The sequence below is a fragment of the Nematolebias whitei genome, chromosome 20, assembly GCF_014905685.2.
Source record: "Nematolebias whitei isolate Nwh7 chromosome 20, NemWhi1, whole genome shotgun sequence".
Classification (NCBI taxonomy): Eukaryota; Metazoa; Chordata; class Actinopteri; order Cyprinodontiformes; family Rivulidae; genus Nematolebias; species Nematolebias whitei.
The window spans coordinates 9,240,449-9,260,781 of record NC_056517.1 but is presented as its reverse complement, the minus strand read 5'-3'; positions in this window follow the sequence as shown (position 1 = coordinate 9,260,781).

The window sequence follows — 20,333 nt, the reverse complement described above, 5'->3', positions numbered from 1 at the left end:
TGTTTTGGGTTTTTTTGAATGTCCAGAGGACCAGATTTAACTTTTTTAGATTTTTCTACCTGGATTATTGAGCATGCATCAGGATACTATGGGTAGTAATTCTTGTGGGTTTTGAAATCAATGGATAAAGATTTAAACTGTGCATTGAGTTTATAAATGTTCCGATATTATTTGAGTCTGTTTTATTTCCCAGGTCTATGTTAAAATCTCCACACAAAAAAACTGATTTATTAGAACTTTTTTCCAATATTGTCATGATGTGATTGGTGAATGATTCAATATTTGAATCAGGTGATCGATATACGCAACTTATCATTATATTTTTGGAAGTCTCATTTAATATTTCAACTGTAATCATTTCCATAATGTTATCCACAGCTACTGACAATTTATTGATCATTTTACATTTAATTTCCTTATTTACAAGTAGAGCTACGCCTCCACCTCGTTTATTGTTTCTGTTCACATGATAAAGTTCATACCCTTCAATATTAACACTTTTTATATTTTCCTCATTTAGCCATGTTTCTGAGACTGCTATTATACTGAAAGTTCTGTTTAACTGATTTAAATAATCTGTTATTTTAGATAAATTAGTGTTTATACTTCTACTATTAATATGAATAATGGAGAAGTCATCTTTAGACATTTTAATTTCATTGAATTTTTCTTCATTGTAATACTCACACTCTTTAATTTCAGGAAAAAAGTTTTTATCAATCACATCATCTATATTGTAAATTTTAAAATCTGAGTCTTCGTATGTTGTCATATTTCAATGTATGTGTCCATTTGTCATTTACCATTTTTAGCTTATCCGTTTACCTTATTTAGTTTGTCCGTTTACCTTGTTTAGTTTGTCCATTTACCTTGTTTGTTTGTCCATTTCTGGACTCATTTAAATCTTTCCAGCTCCTTGAGTTCTTTTATTATTTTAGCATGAGACCCTTCCTGTTCTTTGATCCAAATGTTTCCGTTTCTGGTCCAAGTTGATGATATATTTTTTTGTTTTTTTAACAGCCTTGCTTCACGTGCAATATCTGCAAATTTTTTTTGTTAAGTGTTCATTTATGTAGACGTTTGTTCCTTTCAGTTTTTTTGCTTGTATTATTACATAGTTTCTTGATTTCCTGTTTGTGAACTTGATCACTACAGTCGGTTTGTGTTTGTTTAGTTTATTAGGCAATGTGTGACAAATTGAAATGTCCTTTTGTTCGATTTTAATGTCCTTGTCCTGTAAGAAAGTAACTACTTGCTGTTCCAGAGTTAGTTGTTGCTCCTGTGGTGAATCTCCAGTGATGCTTCCATTTTTAGTAGCATCTGCATAGGATCGGTGTTTGATTTCCAATCCGTTAATCAGCAAGTCATTGTTTTTTATAAATTGTTCTAGACCATCTACTTTATTTTCCAGTTCAGATATCTTTTGGTCTCTTGCCATTACCTGGTTTTTCAGCAGCTTTATCTCTCCCAACGCTACCATCAAGCTGTTCAGCTGATCTGCTTGCCTTTTCTGCTCTGTACCCATAAAGTTCAGTGAGCTTTTAATCTCTTCCATATCGTTCAAATTTTCATCTGTTGAGTAGAATGATTTCTGTTTGTTCTTATTTTTTGCCATTACTCACAGTGGTAGCTCCTGGGCCTAGCCTTAGCAGTGTCTATGCCCCGTGATGGTAGCTCCTGTGCCTGGTCGCTGTTTTTTCTCGTTCAGCGATGTAGCGTTCACCTCGCTAGCCGTCAGCAGCCGCGGTCTCCTCATCTCCGAAACTCCCAGGTCCGAGACGTAGCAGCTAGCTGCCCCACGATGTAGCGTTCACCTCGCTAGCCGTCAACAGCTGCGGTCTCCTCGTCGCCGAAACTCCCAGGTCCGAGACGTAGCAGCTGGCTGCCCCACGATGTAGCGTTCACCTCGCTAGCCGTCATCAAAAGTCATCAAAAGTCATCAAATAAAAACATTTAAGACACTTATTAACTTTAAATAAGGTTAAAACCAATACAAACACTTTGTTAACCTTGTAAACAGAAAACAAGTTTGTAAACTTTTGGGCTACACAAGTTCTTGTCAGCTGCAAGAAAAACACGCTTAGCGAGTTATTTAGTTATTCACAGTAAACAATTATTTCATTACAGAAAAACAGTATTACTTCTTCTAGAATGTGAATAAAAGTCTGTCCGTTTTCTCCATGCAGAAAAGGGACCCAGGTGTCAAGGATGGAATTCCTTTGAACAGAGACAAAGCTTTCTGTTATTTACGATCGTTGAGGGATAGACTGGTGGGAGGTTGGTACAAGCTGATACCAGGACATCCTGGGTGATAACTCAAATGTCCATTTTTGGGGTTCACAAAAAGGGTGCTCCAATATTATTTTGATTTATTGGATCTTTGGTTGTCTTGCAAACCATAAAAGTCTTCTTTTGACACTTTTCAGAGTTAGAGATGCTGAAAACAAGCTTTAAACTGTCCCAGGTTCTGAAAAAAAGGGGGGGGGGATGTCTCAGTTGTTCAAGGGAGAGGAGTTTCTTTTTTCCTTTTTCAGAAACATCTTTACAGAATGAACTACTCAGTTACATAAATAAAAGTGTTATAAAATGACATTCAGGGACGCAGGTATATCTCTACATTAATAATGTCCAGTTAACCAGTGAATACAGGGTGCAGTGGTGGGTACAATAATCACAGCCAGTTATGTGTTATGAAAGGCTTTTGATGAAATCAATGGATATATGTGACCAAGGACGGCTAGGAGTAGGAAGGGGCTGAACAAGTTCTGCTGGAGGTTGAGTACCCATCTTGTTTCTGGCACAGGTGAGGCAGGCTGCGACAAAGGCTTTAACATCAGGTGTCATGGAGGGCCACCAGAAATGCATCTTGGCCAGAGAGAGCATGCAAGTGGTACCTAGGTGACCGGACAATCTGTTAGTGTGAAGCCAGTGTAATACCTTAGACCTCATGTAGGACGGGATGAAAAGGGTTCCAAGATGTCCATTGCCAAGGTCATGTTCAGTCTTATGAGCCTCTCTGATCTTGCTCTCTATGGGCAGGTGAGGGTTCCAACAATACACACGGGGGAGAGTATGGTTTCTTCAGTATGTCTGGAGGGTCGAACTGATGGGACAGTGCGTCTGGTTTGACTTTCTTCGAGCTGGGGCTGAAGGTCAAAATATAATTGAAACGACTGAAGAATAGGGACCAATGTTCCTGTCATGGGGTCAAGAGTTTATCATCCCTGAGGTATGTCAAGTTATCATGATCGGTCCAGATTAAGAAGGGGCTTTCAGTGCCTTTCAACCAGTGCCACCATTCCTCAAGGGCTAGTTTGACCGCCAGGAGTTTGCGGTTACCCACATCATAATTTCTTTCTGCCTGAGACAGGCGTTTGGGGAAAAAAAAAGCACAGGGATGGACTTTATTATCGGGAGGGGATCTCTGGGAAAGCACAGCCCTCACCCCTGTGTCTGAAGCATCAACCTCGAGGATAAACTGGCGTTTGGGGTCAGGGTGACACAGAATGGGAGTGGAAGAAAAAAGCTTTTTTAATTTACAGTATGCAGAGTCGGCCTCAGGGGTCCAGCTGAAAGTCGTGGAGGTGGAAGTGAGTTGAGAAAGGGGGACTGCCACGCTACTGTAATCCTTTATGAAGCATCTGTAGAAGTTGGCAAACCCCAAAAAGCATTGTAGCTGCTTCCTGGACTCTGGGGTCGACCATTCAACCACGGCCTTTGTTTTTTCGGGGTCGGTCCTGCAGTGCCCACCTTCAAAAATGAACCCCAGAAAGGAAACAGTGGAAACGTTAAACTCACATTTTTCTCCTTTCACAAATAATTGGTTCTCCAGGAGTCTTTGTAACACAAATCTTACCTGTTTGGTGTGTTCAACTGGGTCGTGGGAGTAAATAAGGATATCATCAAGATACACAAAAACAAAATCACCAATGAAATCCATCAAAATGTCATTCACTAGGGCCTGGAAAACAGTGGGTACGTTGTTTAAGCCGAAAGTCATCACTAAGTATGCAAAATGGCCAAGGGGAGTTTAAAGGCCATTTTCCACTCGTCGCCTTCCTTAATGCGTACGAGGTAGTAGGCATTTCTTAAATTGAGCTTGGTGAAGATGATAACTGTCTGTAACTGTTCATGAAGAGAATCAAAGGGAGTGGATATTTATTTTTTATGATTGTATTGTTCAACCCTCTATAGTCAATACATGGGTGAAGAGTCTTATCCTTTTTAGCAACAAAGAAAAAACCTGCCCCAACAGGAGAAGTAGAAGGGTGAATGATGAATGAGTCCAAGGATTCATTAATATATTTTTTCATCGACTCTCTCTCGGGTCCAGAGAGGTTGTAGAGTCGACTTGTTGGCAAGGGGGCTCCCGGGAGCAAATCAATGGAACAGTCGTATGGGTGATGCACGGGGAGAGATAGGACTCTTTGCTTACTAAAGGTGGCTGCTAGGTCGTGATAATCTGAAGGAATAGCAGTGAGATCAACCTACTCCTCTGAAGGTGTAGTTTGGGAGTGACTGGCGATCGCAGCACGTAAACAGTTCTTAAGGCATTTATCACTCCACTTTTCTACCCGCCCAAGTTCACAATTAATATCAGGGTTGTGGCTCTTAAGCCAGGGAAAACCCAAGATCAGTTGTGAAGTTGGGGAATCGAACACAAAGAAGTTGTTAAACTCGTGGTGGTTTCTGGAGATGATTAAATGTAGTTCCATTGTTTTAAGATGAATCTGACCTAACGTCTTCCCGGGAATACTGAAAACAGGGGAAATCTCCCGAGTGGGGACGGAATATTTTTCAACCAAATCCAAACTTATGAGATTTTGTTCAGCACCAGAGTCAATTAGAGCGGACAAGGACAGGCGTTCTTGATTTATTTGTATCACAATTGACAGCAAGAGTTTTAATGGGGAGGTAAATGCTGAGTTACCCACCAGTATCTCCCTCTTAACTGGTGGGCGTTCTCGTTTCCCCGAAACAGGCAGTGAGGCAGATAATGCCCAGGATTACCACAATAGATGCAGACATTAACATTTTTATGACGTTGTCTCTTCTCAGGAGACAATTGTGTGCACCCAACCTGCATTGGTTCGGGCTCAGGTAAAGCAAGGGTGTGTGTTGTCGGAAGCAATGGTGAAACGGCAAAACTAGGACCCGGGAAAAATTGGGACTTGTAGATCTCTTTGATCTGTTTGTAGGAGTGTGGCTCACCTGGTGAGGTCGCAAACTCAGAAGTGGAAGGCCTTTGGGAGTTGTAGTCCTGTTCCCTTCATCTTTCCTGGAAGCGGTCATCGATGATGATAGCCAGGTCGATTAGTTGGTCAAACTCCTCAGGTTCGTTTCGAGCAGTAATTTGGTCATTGAGGAGGTCAGGCAAAGAGTTTAGAAAAGTACCTTGTAGTGCTATTTTGTTCTATCCGGTCTGATTGTCAAGGATCCGGAACTCCAAAGCGTACTCGGAGACAGTACGTTGGCCCTGACTTAAACTTAGCAGACGATTTACGGCATTCGACGCCTGCAGAGGGCAATCAAATATTCTGCGAAACTCCTTTAAAAGTCGTTCGTAGGGGACAGAGGAATTATCATGGAACTACAGAAATGAGTTGGCCCATCGAAGGGCATTACCTTTGAGCTGACTGACGAAATAGGTGATTTTAACTGCATCAGTGGCGTAAAGAGATGGAGCTCCTTTGAATGTGAGTCTGCATTGGAGTAGGAAACCTCCTCATTGATCAGGGTCTCTTATGAAAAGCTGAGAAGGCTTAACGATTAACTGTTGAGCAGGAGAAACCGGTCCAGGCAATTCACAAGCGGAACTGGGGGTCAACTGGACGGTAGATGCTGGAGGAGAGGGAGGTAGGCGTTGTTGTTTAATAGAAAAGACCATACCTCTAAGTTCCTGCAGGTTGGACTGAGCGGAGCGTTGTTGAGTCAGAACCTGCAGCAGCATTCCTTCCAATTTGTTGATTCGCTCCACCTGAGAGGTATCAATAGCCTGCTCACTCCTGGTCACATTCTGGATCTTAATTGGCTGGAGCATTTCTGTATTGACTCTGGGAACCCAGAGTTGTATGAGACCCGGAACGAGACAGACACAGGTGGGTACAAAAGTAACAGTGTTTATTATTTACAGTGGGTAATAGACAGTTGCTTATCTGGAGCTCCTGGAAGTGGAAGGAGATGGTCAGGAGAGGCCGGCAGGATGAACAGCCAATATTAATATGATGATGTTTCTCTCTTAGAGGTTTGAAGATGTCTTTGGGTCCAATTCCAAATCCATGGGAGAGCTCCAGAGGGAGAGAAGACCGAGGGTCCGACAGGACAGGGGAGGCAGACAATTGGTGGCAGGCAAGGTACGAGGAGAATCAAGGCAAGACACAAGGATAACCAAGACGAGGCACGAGGAGAACCAGGACTAGGCACGAGGAGGATAAGGACAGGACCTAGGGAACCAGGACCGAGGAGACAGGATTGTTGAGGACAAGAAAAGCTGGTAAGTAGATTTACTAAATGTAATTGCACAGGCCAGAGGCACAAATACCATTGATGGTCAATGCTCCAGCGAAGAGTAACACTGGACTGCAGCCTTAAGTAGTGGATGATCCTCATCAAGTTGATGGCCGTCAGCTGTAGACAATCAGCGGCCATCTTGGACAAGGAGCTACAGGCAGTGGTACTCTTACAGATGCGTTGCTAACAGACAGACTATCTAAGTTTACATGTATTCATAAGTGTATGTTCCTAAAGTAACGTCAGGTGTGTGTGTGTGTTTGTGTGTGTGTGTGTGTGTGTAGGCAGGGTATGTAACACGCATATACACATTCATGAGGAAAAATTGGCTAATGCAGCAAAATCGTGGTTCAAACAAACAGCTGCTGTGTAAAAACTATAAAGTCTATTGAAAAATTTATTAAACCGTGAATGAGACCAGAGATTGGTTCAATTTTCACATTTTTACATCACTATGTCAGAGATAAGACGAGTTAAAAACACAAGCGCCTCATGAAAAAAAAATCATAATTCTTACAGCAGGTCGGCATGGTGGCGCAACTGGTAGAGCTGCTGCCTTTCAGCGCGCAGGTCTCCGGTTCAAATCCCAGTCCGGGGGTCTTTCTGGGTGGAGTGTGCATGTTCTCTTCGTGCATGTGTGGGTTTTCTCCGGGTACCCCGGTTTTCTCCCACAGACCAAAGACATGCATGTTAGGCTGACTGGTAACTCTAAATTGTCCCTAGGTGAGAGGAAGGGGACACCCTGGACAAGTCTCCAGTCCATCACAGGGACACACAGAGACAAATGAGACAAACAACCATTCACTCTCTCACTCTCGCACAGTGACTGCTGGACATGGGCACCATTGATTCCCATGACCCAAAAAGGAAGAAGCGGGTAAAGAGGATGGATGTATGGATGGATGGATGATGAAAGAATAGATAATGTATGGGTTTAACAAATTTTGTATTTGTTTGCAATTGCTGAAAATGGTCAAGAATGATGAACAAACCCTCTTTAAACAGAAAAAAAAAATGTTTGTGCCTTTAAGAAAACTTCCGAGCAGGCTAAATCCAGAAGCTTAGTCCAAATCAAGTTGTATAAGTACATATAAAATGAATCCAGTCAGGTGGCATCATTTGCTATAAGAAAACATCATTAAATGTGGGGAGCATTATCATGCTCATTATCAGTATCAGAGCATCATTATATCGGCAGCACGATGTGGTTAGCACTGTTGCCTCACAGCAAGAAGGTCCTGGGTTCAATCCCCGGTTGGACATGGGGTCTTTCTGTGTGGAGTTTGCATGTTCTTCTCGTGCTTGCGTGGGTTTTCTCGGGGCACTCCAGTTTCCTCCCACAGACTAAAAACATGCATGTTAGTCTGCCTTCAGGCCCAGGCCTCCTTTGCAAAAGAGATATGTGATCTCAATGGGATTTGCCTGGTTAAATAAAGGTTAATAAATAAAATAAATAATTATATGCTCTGATATTTCTGATTTGTTTAATGACAGTATTTTAAAGTCTTCCTCCTTTTCTGCCATCAGCCATGATGTGATGAAGTCTAGAAATATAAAACATTGTACAGAATGTCTCTAAAGGTAATTATTAAAGTTCTATGAATGGAGGAATAAGTTATTGAAACTGTTTTTAACACAGCTCTTCTCCAACACCAGTCACAAGAACTACACCTGCTTGTTGTCATGGCTGTGAGAAATATTAAGACTCTCCATGAAAATCACACTCACCACGATTTAAATCCCCAATGGTGTGTAGCCGGGCAAATCTTCAATTACATTTGTGAAGTCTCCTCACATTATTACACACACACACACACACACACACACACTCCATAGATGAGCTTGAATCACACTCAGCTCCAAGCAGCGAGAAGAGGTTAACGAGGCCTGTCGGCATCTCGGTCTCTCCAGGTTCACATGCTGCCACCGCTGCTGATGTGGCTGATGCCTTACTCCACCCTGACTGTGCTGCACGCTGACATTCATCTGGAGATTTGATAATTAGCCTACACTGACACATGGCTGCACACACACACACACGCACGCACGCACACACACACACACACACACACACACACACGCAGTTCTACTGCCATGTATCAATTAAGACATCTAACAGTTTGGTAATTGGATACAACATCAGGAAAAATGTACTTGTCAGTGGAAAAAGAACATTAGGAAGCTGGAGGAATGAGGATACATTGACTCGCCATAAAATGGATACTTTTTATGCGTTTGCATGTGAATGAGTATGTGTGTGTGTACATGACACAACCTTGTGTTTTCCCCTTACCAAACAGAACATTAACTCTAATTAACATGCCCACTCAACCCCCACTTTTTTAAACTATATTTTTTCTGTCTCTTCTTGCAAAGCATCTAGAAGCTAATAAAGAATCAATTGTTTGTTATTTATTTTCCAGTAAACAACTACTTCCACAAGATCCTTATTTCTGTGTCAATAATCCTACTGGGGTCTGTGTCAACACTGTTACACTACCATTGACATGACATACACTTGCATCACTTAAAAATACTCTATTGCCAAATATCCACTTACCCCTTAAGTCAAATTTCCTTAGATCCCAGGTCTTAAATTTATTAACTGATTGCACGTCATATATTGCTCTCATTTGAATTTTGAGCATCAAAGGCCTCACAAAATAATGTTAGCGCTGTTTGTAGGTCTGCTGTCAGGGCTAGATGTTAATGGCATTGTGCACATTATGACAAAGGCATTTTCCATACAAAAGCATTTTATTTGCCGTTTCTAAAAATATTCTTGTAAAATGGATGATGTTTCTAGAAAAGCTTTCATTCACATTGAAACAAAAACATCCTGAAATGCATGAGTCTTTATGTGAAGCTCCATCTCTTTATATAGTAATCCACCAGAAGCAGAAGGTGCATGCACATAAACTTTATATGTCAAGTAGACTGTATATATATGACCCGTCCGTCCATCCGTCCACCCGTCCATCCGTCCATCCATCCATCTATCCAACCAACCAACCAACCAACCAACCAACCAGTCATTATCTTGCACTCATTTCGAAGTTGGGTCCCAGAGGTAGCAGCTTGAGCAGGGAGGCCCAGACATCTCTTTCCACAGCCACCTCTTCCAGCTCTTCTGGGAGGACCCCAAGGTTTTCCCAGGCCAACTGAGAGACATAGTCTGTCCAGCGTGTCCTGGGTCTTCCCCAGGGTCTCTTCCCAGTCGGACATGCACAAAGCACCTCTGTAGGGAGGCGCCCAGCAAGCATCTTTACCTGCTTCCATTGGGATCAATCCTTAGAAAGCATGGGATCTTTTTTCATTGTTACGCTGATGATAGTCAGATCTATATGCCACTAAAAAAGAAAGTTGCCCCCTCAATTAGGCCACTTCTGTTGTGTCTTGAAGACACCAATGCCTGGATGCCTTTAAACTTCTTAAATTTCAATGAAAATAAAACAGAAGTGATGGTGTTTAGTCCTAGTGGCTCTTATGAACCTTGCCCTGTGGATCTGGGCCCTCTGGCACCACATGTAAAGAAAACCATTTCTAATTTGGGTTTTAAAATGGACAGTGATTTTAAGTTAGATTCCCAGATTGGAGCGGTGGTCAAGACCAGTTTTTATCACCTCAGACAGCTGGCTAAGGTAAAGCCCATTCTTACAAAACAGCAGCTGGAAACAGTAATCCATGCCTTTGTCACCTCTCGACTGGATTACTGCAACACTCTTTACCTTGGAGTCAGCCAGTCCTCCCTCAGACGCCTCCAGTTGGTCCAGAACGCTGCTGCTCGGCTTCTAACTGAAGTTCAAAAGAGGGAACACATCACCCCCACTCTGGCTTCACTCCACTGGCTGCCTGTTCATTTTAGAGTTCATTTTAAGATTCTTTTATTTGTTTTTAAAAGTTTAAATGGTCTTGCTCCATCCTACCTCTCTGAGTTGCTTCACCCATACTCTCCTGCTCGGTGCCTCAGATCAGCTGATCAGCTGCTCCTGGAGGTGCCGAGGTCTAAACGGAGGCTCAGAGGGGACAGAGCTTTTTCTGTTGCTGCTCCAAGACTGTGGAACGATCTTCCTCTTCCCATCAGACGAGCTCCTTCTCTGTCCAGTTTTAAAACTCTTTTAAAAGCACATTTTTACTCCCTGGCTTTTAGCACAGACTGATTTTTGCTCTGCACTGTTTTTATTATTTTTTATTGATCTTAATGTTTTAACAACTGTTTTATGTGTTTAAATGTTCTTGATTTTATATGTACAGCACTTTGTGGCAGCTGTGGTTGTTTTAAAGGGCTTTATAAATAAAGTATTATTAATAATAATAATAATAATAATAATAATAATAATAATAATAATAATAATAATAATAATATTGTTGTCTTTACCAGATGCCCAAACCACCTCAACTGGCTCCTTTTGATGCGACGGAGCAGCAGTCCTACTCAATCTCTCCCATATAACTGAACTTCTTACCCTATCTTTATGAGAGAGTCCAGCTACCCTGCAGAAGAAACTCATTTCAACTGTCTGTATCCACAATCTTATTATTTCAGTCACTACCCAGAGTTTATGGCCATAGGTGAGAATAGGAACATAGACTGACCAGTAAACAGAGAGATGTACCTTACATTTCATGTACCTCTTCACCACAATGGACCAGTATGGAGTCCGCAATACTTCAGATGCTGCACCAGTCCGTCTGCCAATCTCACTCTCCATTCTTCCCTCATTCATGAACAAAACCCGGAGATACTTGAATTCCTCCACTTGAGGAAGAACCTGACCCTTGACTTAAAGAAAGCAATCCACCTTTTTCCAACTGTGGACCATGGTCTCAGATTTAGAGGTGCTGATTTGAATATTCGATTACTATATTAATTCGTATACAACCATACGATATATGGTTATATACGAGCCACTGAAAATATATTTTCACATTCTAAGGTTCAAAATGTAAATGTGAAAAGAACAAAATCATATTCACAAGGTCACTATAAAGTAGAATATCTACTTTGCACACATCTTCGCATCACATTTATCTTCAAGACCACAAAAGTGCAGCACAGTGTTGACTGGATGTCATGCCAGTCCAAATACGAGGACAGGATTAACCCTTTCAGGCCCAGAATCAAGTAAAGAACACAAGGGCGAGGCATCCAGTTCTATAAAACACTTGAAGGAACACTGGTCAAAGAACCTTGTGATTTAGCTATGTCCACCATTACCAAAACTGCCAAACACCTGCACTTGGCATTTTGACCAAGTAGCCCTGAGTAAGGGCTAAAAACATCCATTTGTCCATCCGTCCATTATCTTTTACCCTCTTCTTCATTTTTGAGTCACTGGGTTCACTGGTGCCCATGTCCTGCCATCACTGTGTGAGAGATGGGGAACACCTGTACATGTCTCCAGTCCATCACAGGGACGCAGAGACAAATGAGACAAACAGCCATTCACTCACTCACTCTTACCTAGGGACAATTTAGAGTTACCAGTCAGCCTAACATACATGTTTTTGTTCAGGACAGGTTGATGGGTAATATTTAGAACGGTTCAATCTTCATTTTTTAAAAGTGGGGTCAGGCTCTAAGAAACTGAGACTTTGAACCTGAATGAATGAACACAGAAAATGAGTCAATTTAAATGGTTTGTTTACAGGTTTTTAAACAAAATACACCTAAGACTTCAATTCAGTTAGATTTAATATATGTCAGTTTCAAGCAAACGTCACCCTGAGTCACTCTATGTGTCGAAAAATATGTCTGAGTAGAACAATCAGAGTGGACGTTGTTTTCTATGAGCACAAAGAAGAGGAATCTAAAGGTGCCTTGAGTTACAACAGGAGTGTGCGTGTGTGCGTGTATGTGTGCATGTGTTGTCAGGTCACACTGTCTCCCTCATGGTGACATTAAGAAGTTTACCTTCATCTCTTGTGCTCGTATAAAAAGAGAAAGCAACAATCTGAAGCAGCTTAGCTTCCAGCACACAATAAAGACTAATATGATTTCTGTTTACTCAGGTATAAGCTCTCTGAGACTGCACTCCCACCCCACAATTCCACCTCCATCACATGAGCCAATAGCTGTTACAGAATATTAGAGCTGCTTTATTACAAAATGTTCTTAAAACAAACAAAAAAAGATGTTTTCAATGAGTGAAGAGCACTGAACATGAACATAATCAAAATGTTATTGCACACCCAGAAAATGTTCTCATTCATTATGTTAAATATTTCAGATGTTGGTATTGATCAAATATTAACCAAATACAAAGTCATTATTGCCCATTAACAATCAAAATGATAGAATATCTGTTCATTTTTCAAAAGTGAAGTCAAAATGTTTTTTCTTTTCATGGTTACATTGTTGTATTTTGGATTTTTGCAGCTGACGTGGGGCTGTTTTCTTTGGCCACTCCTAACAACAAAATCTCAGCCACAGTGGAACATGATGATTCTCTTAAAGCATTAAATAACTAAGATGTCATTCTCAATTTTCAACATTTTTACAAGCATTCAGAACATATGCTTGTGATGATGATACAAACCAACTTTGTAGTTAGTTTTACAAACACCAATAAAAGAGGATCACTTAAGTGAGTTGATTTAGTATATTAAATGACACGATGGAGATGTTTGATACACATTAAATGAGTGCCACTCCACTTCAGCCCCACACAGTTCTGCTCTACATATGTGAGCGTACAGTTTGGACGCTTATAAAAATGACAAAACTCTGATTCGCCACTACATGACCTAAACATATTTTTAAAATGCATACATTAAAAATATCAGATTTATTTTTTCAAGTGAAGCAAATAAATGTCCCATTTGTTTTCATGAAGGTAGGTATTTGCATCCAAGTCATTAGGGGGCATTTGTTCATAGAGGCCTCATTGTCCAGCTTCCTGTCCTCACTTGATGACATAAAATCTATCTGATCTGACTTTTATTTGTAAAAGCCCCTTATACAGTTTGTCACAGGGCAGAGAAATTGGTTTAGGCTGCATCTAAATGTGTTTTTATGCCTCACTGGTGTCTGCTTTTCACTGATAAAATGTTGATAAAACGACATTTTAAAACATAGGTCAAGAAAAGTTTCCAGACATTAAAAAATAAATAAATTTGACTATAACTAAATTAATTTGCAAGAGATAAATTGGTAGTTTCCTTTTTGTTCAGAAACAAAGAGAAAAAAAAAAAAAAAACAGTATTTTTCTTCTGGAAGGAGACCCTGGGTCAGACCCAGAACCTACTGACAGAGGTAGGCCAGATCATCTCTGGCCAGAGACCACCATGGGATCTTGCAGTAGGAGCTGGAGAGTATTGTTGAAGAGAAGAACATCTGAGTTTGTCTCCTAAACTCCAATTTACAGTATTATGGGGCGATATGGTGCATTTTTCTTGATTAAAACTTGTTGAACAGGATAATTTTGTATGTTACATATCTAATGATTAATTGTAATGATTGATTTGATGATTTGATTAATTGATTACTGATTAATGTGTGACTATGAATGAATGAGGATGTAGGGGAGTGGTGGGGCAGAGGTTAGAGAAGGTGGGCCTGTGATCGGAAGATTGCCGGTTCAAGCCCCGGTACCGACAACATCAAAAATGTGGGTGGGGTAGGTGAAGCACCCACACCTGCCCTCACCCTCATTCGTCCCACTCTGGGCCCTTGAGCAAGGCCCTTAACCCGCACCCTCTGCTCCTCCGGGTGTCCTAGATAGCAGCTCTTTGCTCCACACAGAGGGGTGTGGTAGCTCGGTGGTCTGTGGTTGCGTCAGGAAGGGCATCCGGCAAAAAAAATAACTGCCAAGTCTTCGTGCGACTAAGTTTGCTGTGGCGACCCCTAAAATAGGAAGCAGCTGAAAGAAGGAAAAAAAAGAATGAATGAGGATGCATGTTTTTAAATAAATAAGGTTGGAGTGCATGATGACTTTCCATCACTACATGGTGCAAATGCGTTTATAATCTCCATCCATCCATCCATTTTCTTCCGCTTATCCAGGGTTGGGTCGCGGGGGTAGTAGCTTAAGCAGGGAGGCCCAGACTTCCCTCTCCCTAGCCACTTGGGCCAGCTCCTCCGGGGGATTCCCGAGGCGTTCCCAGGCCATAGTACCTCCAGTGTGTCCTGGGTCTTCCTCTGGGTCTCCTCCCCGTGGGATGTGTCCGGAACACCTCACCAGGGAGGCGTCCAGGAGGCATCCTAACCAGATGCCTGAGCCACCTGAACTGGCTTCTCTCGATGTGGAGAAGCAGCGGCTCTACTCTGAGTCTCTCCTGGATGACCGAGCTTCTCACCCGATCTTTTGAGGGAGAGCCCAGACACCCTGCGGAGAAAACTCATTTTGGCCGCTTGTATCCGAGATCTAGTTCTTTCGGTCACAACCCAAAGTTCATGACAATAGATGAGGGTAGGAATGTAGATCGATCGGAAAATTGAGAGCTTTGTCTTTTGACTCAGCTCTCTCTTCACCACAATAGACGTGTACAGTGCCCGCTTCACTGCAGACACTGCACCTATCCGCCTATCGAAATCTCGCTCCATTTTTACCTCATTCGTGAACAAGACCCCAAGATACTTGAACTCCTGCACTTGGGGCAGGACCTCCTCCCTGACCCGGAGAGGGCACTCTATCCTTTTCTGGCTCAAGACCATGGCCTCGGATTTGGAGGGACTGATCTTCATTCCGGCTGAATCACACTCTGCTGCAAACTGCTTTAGCGAAAGCTGTAGATCACGACTTGATGAAGCCAATATGACCACATCTGCAAAAAGCAGAGACGCAATCCTAAGGCCACCAAAACAGATCCCCTCAACACCTTGGCTGCACCTAGAAATTCTGTCCATAAGTTATGAACAGAATCGGTGACAAAGTGCAACTTTGGCGGAGTCCAACTCTCACCAGGAACGAGCCTGACTTACTGCTGGCAATGAGTACCCCCAACAGGGTTCCCCCAGGGACGCGGTCGAACGCCTTCTCCAAATCCACAAAGCACATTTAGACTGGTTGGGTCAACTCCCACGCAGCCTCCAGGACCCTGCTGAGAGTGTAGAGTTGGTCCAGTGTTCCACGAGCAGGACAAAAACTGCACTGCTCCTCCTGAATCCGAGGTTCGACTATCCGACAGACCCTCCTCTCCAGAACCTGCGAACAGAACTTACCAGGGTGGCTTAAGAACGTGATCCCCCTGTAGTTAGAACACACTCTACGGTCCCCCTTTTTGAATAACCACTTTGATGACCTCAGCACCAGAGATTGGAGAGCCCAACCCAAAGTCCCCAGGCTTTACTTCCTCAGTGGAAGACGTGCCAGTGGGATTGAAGAAGTCTTTGAAGTATTCTGCCCACCGACCCACAACATCCCAAGTTGAGGTCAGAAGCATACCACCCCCATTATAAACAGTGTTAGTGGTGTACTGCTCCCCCCCCCCCCCCCCCCCGAGATGGATGGTGGACCAGAATCGTCTCGAAGCTGTGCAGAAGTCATTCTCAATGGCCTCTCCGAACTCCTCCCATGCCTGAGTTTTTGCCTCAGCGACCACCCGAGCCACATGTTGCTTGGACTGCCAGTACCCATCAGCTGCTTCTGGGGTCCCACAGGCCAAAAAGGCCTGATAGGACTCCTCCTTCAGCCTGACAGCATCCCTCACCGCCAGTGTCCACCACTGGGTTCGAGGGTTGCAGCTGTGACAGGCACCACCAGCCTTGCGACCACAGCTCCGGTAAGCTGCCTCGATAATAGAGGCATGGAACATGGTCCACTCGGACTCAATGTCTCCTACCTCCCCCGGAACATGTTTAAAGTTCTCCTGGAGGTGGGAGTTAAAGCTCCGTCTCACAGAAGACTCTGCCAGATGTTCCCAGCAAACCCTTACAATACATTTGTGCCTGCCAGGTCTGACTGGCATCCTCCCCCACCATCGGAGCCAACTCACCACTAGGTAGTGGTCAGTGGACAGCTCCGCCCCTCTCTTCACCCGAGTGTCCAAGATTGATAACCGTTGATAACCTTTTGATTTTAATAGATTTTGAGTTCCTATGAATTGATGATTATCCACTGCTGACCTGCATTAACGTGCCATGATAATGGACGAAAAACAGGAATTGGTTTTGATTATTACACATATATATTCATTAGACAATAACACAAGGGTTTTAGACTAAATTAGATGGGGGCGGGGTGGGGGGTGGTGGGGATAGGTTTATTTTTAACTTAGTGGTATGTTTTTATATCAGGCCACCAGGGGGAGTTGAGAGGTTCTGGTATTTACATACAACACACAAACACTTAGAATAATGTTTACATCAGTTTAATATTTTTCAGTCATGTCATCTTGACAGTTTCTTTTTTTGTGCTGAAACGTTTCACCTTCGATCCTGAAGGCTTCATCAGTCAAGGAAACACACAACACAAAAATGATTCTTCCCCCAACAGCTTTCTCCAAAGTGGAATATAACTGATTTGTTATCCGTAAGGCACTCTCTGCAAACACATGGGAATAGTTTACATTCAAGCACATAGAGAAAATTGATTAATTGCTTGCATTTCTGGCGGTCTTCAACTGAGAGTTTTTCGAGTAAACCCTCTAAGTTTCTCGAAACCCGGGGGAGTTGATAGAAATATTTTATCTAGAATAAAGTGGTTTAAACAGGGCCAGCAACTCTAAAAAATGAGTCTCCCTGGGATTCAATATCCGTCAAGGAATAGATTTTTTATTTATTTGTCATTTCTTTATTTGCTCGCCACACCACGAAGAGGCTTTTGTACATCCCATTATTTTTCCTGACACGTCAGCTCAGGTAATATCTAATGAGGTCACACTTAGTCCGCTCCTCTTATTCACATGATAGGCTGCACTCCCGGAAGAAGGAGCATTTTTCAAGGAGAATTTTTTTTCTTTAAATTGTATTATATTTGTTGTTTGGATGAAATGAATAAATAAAACATACATACATACAAGGTGGAGCCTAGGCCCAATGTAGTTGTAAGGCAACGTGTCATCCATCTCCTTCCGGCCTTTGATCTCACATGAAATTATATCAGAGAGGCCGGCACTGTAAAATGTAACCTTTTCCTGCCTTGATTTAATACAAGAGGTAAACTGAATTTACATTTCCTTGATTTATTGAGATAGTGTGAGTTACTAATTCAGAGGGAGTGTGAGCCGGGAGTCTCCTTAGCTCGAGGTGGTCCTGGGGTCCGAGATAAAACCCACAGGGCACAACAGCTCACAACAGCACATACCCCTAATATCAGGGCCAGTTTAACACTTCGCTGTACCCTGGGCAACACTCTTCAAAGGCCCCATCATCACGACCCCAGAATCACCATAATCTGTCAAAATACAGAATAAATGACCATAATATACAGTAAATATACTTAAAATTCTAACTATCAAGTATATTTTTTATATATAAAACTCCAAATGCTCATTGACACAAATCATAAAGACTGAATTAAATGGAACGCACTTTGAACACCACATGACACCATATGTGTACTTGTTTAGTAACGTGTTGGCCACTGGTGTCAAAAGCATTTATAATGTGTGTGGGGGACACAATGATGGGGGGGGGGGTCTGGGGGTTGTCCCCCAGGAAATTTTTAATAAAGTAGATGCCATTTCCTGCATTCTGGTGTATTTTAACGGTTGTTTAACTTCTAGTTTTACCTACATAAGTAAACACTTGGAACGCCTTGGGATTCCCCTGGAGGAACTGGACCAAGTGGCTGGGGAGAGGGAAGTCTGGGCCTCCCCACTTAGGCTGCTACCCCCGCGGATGGATGGAAGTAAACACTTGATTCAGTAACTATTTTAGAGCTAATGGCAGAACAAGAAGTAGCCTGACCAACAGCTGATTCAATGAATTAAAAATATTATATATTTAAAGGTGACGATTTGATGCCCGGCAGCACGGTGGTGCAACTGGTAGAGCTGCTGCCTCTCAGCGAGCAGGTCCTTGGTTCAAACCCCGGTCCAGGGGCCTTTCTGGGTGGAGTTTGCATGTTCTCTCCGTGCATGCGTGAGTTTTCTCCGGGTGCTCCGGTTTCCTCCCACAGACCACAAACATGCATGTTAGGCTGATTGGTAACTCTAAATTGTCCCTAGGTGTGAGTGAGAGACTGAATGTTTCCTTGTCTCGTTTGTCTCTATGTGGCCCTGTGATGGACTTGCGACCCGTCCAGGGTGTACCCCGCCCCTCGCACAGTGATTGCTGGACATGGGCACCGGCGACCCCCGTGACCCAAAATGGAATAAGTGGGTAAAGATAATGGATGGATGGATTTGATGCCCACATTAAAACTAAATGACTGTAACTTAGTTGACTTAAAATGCAACTGTAGGGTTTTGATATTTTCCTTCCTCCAGGTTCCTGAAGGCAGGGGCGGCGCTGATGAGCAGCTGCAGCTGAGGCCAGTTTCCCTCATTGATGCCAGGAGTACTTAAGGCTCCAGTGGAGCTCCAGTCAGTGCTGGAGCATTGTTTGACCTGCAGGTACATATGCCTCCAGCCCTGTACAGTGCTTAAAGATTTAGAAAGACTTACCTTGTTTTGTGTCCACGTTTTCAGAGTCTGGATGTACCGGATCCTGTCCTGTAATTCGAAGTATCGAAGAAGATCCTGAGGAGATACTTACCTGTGCTTCCTGGTGCTCAGCTGCCTGAACTCACCTTCCACCACTTGCCCTTGCAGTCTGCCTTCTCATCATCCTGGAAGGAGCAAAACCCTCAGCCATCCAACAGCCATACAAACTACCTGAACTGTAAGCCTTTCAAAGAACCTAAACATTCCGTTGTTGGACCAAAATCCTCGTCCATTAATAATCCTCCCCCTCTGTCTTCACAGACCCAGAACCTGCTTGTAAATAGTTTATTTTCTATCACTGTAAATAAACATTTTCAATTACCTTTGAGTGTGGTCCTGTTTTCCTCTCAGTCTGTTCACCTGGGTAACTCCACATTATAACAGAATGCTCCAGCCAGAAATCACCCAGAACATTACTGAGAGAGAACAGTCCCAACTCTCCCTGTCCTCTCAGGCAAAACGCATCGACGACTATGATGCGACCCTGCAACAGATCCTGGAACTACAGAAGAGTAATCATTCCAACCTCCAGGAGATGGGAGGTATGGTTTTTGCTTTAACTCAAAAAGTTTATACACTGTTACCTACGTCCCGGAGTGTTCCACCAGAGAACCTCAATCCCCAAGTCGCAACCAGAGTCATGGACACCCAGCCCAGTGAGATAATTTTCAGACCGTCTGATTATTTTTCTGGTGATCCTGATCACTGTGGTAGTTTTCTTCTGCAGTGTCGCTTGGCTTTTAATCGAGCTCCTAAGACTTATGCTTCAGACGCTTCCAAGATAACATACATTATAAATCAATTAAAGGGGGATGCGCTTCGATGGGCCAACGCCCACCTGTCAACTCGATCTGTCGAGACTCTAACTTTTGCCTGTTTCCTAAAAGATTTTGAACTTGTGTTTGATCATCCACTCCAGCAGGAGGAAGCAGTGAAGTGCCTCCTGACATTACAGCAAGGCAGAAGGTCCGTCGCCGAACACGCTCTCGAGTTCCGGATTACTGCAGCCTAAGCAAAATGGGATGAGTTGGCTTTAAGAGGTACCTTTCTTCATTCATTGTCCAATTACATTAAAGATCAGATTGCCGCCCGAGACGAACCCAATAGTTTGGACGATTTAATAAGATTGGCCACTCGTCTGGATAATCGCCGTTTAGAACGGAATACTGAAAAGAACTACAATTCCCAGAAAACCCCTGTTTCCGGGTTACGTCTCACACCACAAAACTACGACT